A 2,347-nucleotide genomic window follows, 5' to 3' on the forward strand; every position below is an offset into this window, starting at 1 on the left:
ATTAAATGAGGTGAAAAGCATTAATTCAAATTACATTTGCAACCTTCATAATTAGAAATGAACTAAATAACAAATGTGGGCATTTTAGTCAAGAAAAGTTTTACACCCTCATTCGTACTTTTTTATAACGGTATAGATAATACATACATACACATTATATATATATATATATAATATACACACACACACACACATGATAATTTTAGAATGGGTTCATTGACCAAAGCCTGGCCTTGGCCCAGGCCCGAGCCTAACCCGAGTGCATCAAATTATAATGTGGGCTAGGCTTAGGTTGAGAAGATTGGGCTTGACCTCTGTCTCAGTTTGAGCTCGGGCCTTAATTCCGAAATTTAGGGTTGGACCCGGGTTGACCATAAACCTAGCCCAATCCGCACAACTTGCACCCCTACTCCTCACATTACATGTAGTGTGCATTGGGAACAAATCCGATTTTCCTTATACCCATGAACTCTGTAAGATAGTTCACTAGAGTCTGAAAGTACTAGTTTTCTTTCTTTTTTTTTGTATTTAACACAATACACTAACTTTTCAACGTAAGTGGAAGTAGCAGGACTCAAATCAGTGTCTTTGCTAGGTAGGTCACTTTTTTTTAATTAGATTAGTCTGACTTAGTTGAATTGAATGGCTTATTACTTTTTCTTTTTATGCATAAATGCTACAAAATAATTAAGTAATAAAATATTGAAAGACATAATAATCAACCTAATTTCACCTTAAGCTCAATCTCCTTACAAACTTATTCACTAAAAAGACAAAAGAATATGATATCAAAAGGCACAAATCTCCTTAAGGATTAATCCCCTTAAAAACTTATTCCTTAGACTTACAATTGTCAAGCCTGATATCAATGGACCCAGATCTAATCCACTAATTCTTTTTTATTTGGGAAATTGTCTAAAACTCACCATACTTTTAGCATTTCTCTTGAACTCACCATAACTTTTCAAAACGTCCAAGGGAACCTATGTTAATAACTTCACGTTAAACAAATTAACGGTCTTAGTAGATTATGGTTGTAGCCTTTGTTATATTCGACTGTTTCTGCTTGCGTTTCTTTACTCTCTCTCTCTCTCTCTCTCCGTTTATCAAGCATCAACTACCTTCTCAATTGGTGCAGCCTCAGAATTTGGGCCCAACTTAGCTCGCTTAGCTTCATAATCTTTCATAGCTGCTTTGGTTGCATCATCTGAAAAATACTACAATGTAATTTTAGTGGGAAAGCGAGAGATGCTTTGCAATCTCCATATTTTTTATGCTCAGACTTCCTCCATTTGTTTACCCTTTATCTATTCAGTAGCTACAGAAGAAGAAGCAATGATGGAACCTTATCCAAAGGTCTTGAAGTAGGCATTGACAATCTTCCTAGTCTCTTCATTGGCCTTTATCTAAAGCTTCATGACATCACCGCAAGCAGGAGCACTGACAAGTCCTGTCCTAGTCGTAGGGTTGTTCTTATCAAAGGATCCAATGTTATGAGGATTATTGTAGTGATCAATGACCCTCTCATGGTAGAGACGCAATAGAGTTTGTGGTTGCATCTGGTTCCTCTGGCTCGAATACCCTAGAAATCTCTTATAACCAAGCCTCAACATTTTATTATCTTCCTAAATTAAAATCTATTTTTGTTTATTCTCTGGTTTTCTGGAAGCAATAGTAGCCAGGATAATTTCAGAGAAGAAAAAGGGTGTGGTTGAGATGTAGGATTCATTGCTAGGGAATTAAGATAAGGATTGGTGTATGGGTTGTTATGATAAGGGTGATGTTGTACAGAGTTACATTAGGAGTTCTCCGTAAGATAGAATTTGTTATGTTATGTTATGAAAGAGTTTGAGATGGATTAAGATAGACTGTATAGAGTCCTAGATAGAGTATAAGAGTTTGAGTTTGAATAGGTTTGATCTCTATTTTAGTATATAAATATAATGTAATTACCATATTCAATCAATGCATTGTTTCTAGCCTTCCGTGAATTCTAATATGATATTAGAGCCCAAGGTCTGAGCCTAGAGGCCTCCCATTGTGCTTTTTGTATTTTCAGTGGGTGGCCGACATCTTAGCCACCCACCAGGTCTTCTCTCTCCATTTACATATTAGATTTCCTTTCTTTTTTTATTTGGTTTTCTTTATACACCAAATTTTTCATCACCCTGTCATCCAGCCTAACCTAAATCTGCACTCCCATCCTATCATAAAGTCCCACATTCCAAACCAACCACCCTTTTATTGATGCAGACGAAGCAGGGTATCCAAGACAATCTTCAAACTAGTCATCTTAGATCAATAAATCCATTGTTGTTCAACATCATTGACTTGCTATCACTAATAA

At 36.1% G+C, this 2,347-nt stretch overlaps 1 pseudogene; it reads right to left on the bottom strand.

Annotated features, from left to right (window-relative positions):
- Window positions 1-1,106: 1,106 nt before the first annotated feature.
- On the bottom strand, window positions 1,107-1,613 carry LOC148803423 (iron-sulfur cluster assembly protein 1 pseudogene; annotated as a pseudogene).
- Between the last annotated feature and the right edge of the window lie 734 nt (window positions 1,614-2,347).

This window comes from Nelumbo nucifera, chromosome 1, assembly GCF_055504915.1.
Source record: "Nelumbo nucifera cultivar China Antique chromosome 1, China Antique-T2T, whole genome shotgun sequence".
Classification (NCBI taxonomy): Eukaryota; Viridiplantae; Streptophyta; class Magnoliopsida; order Proteales; family Nelumbonaceae; genus Nelumbo; species Nelumbo nucifera.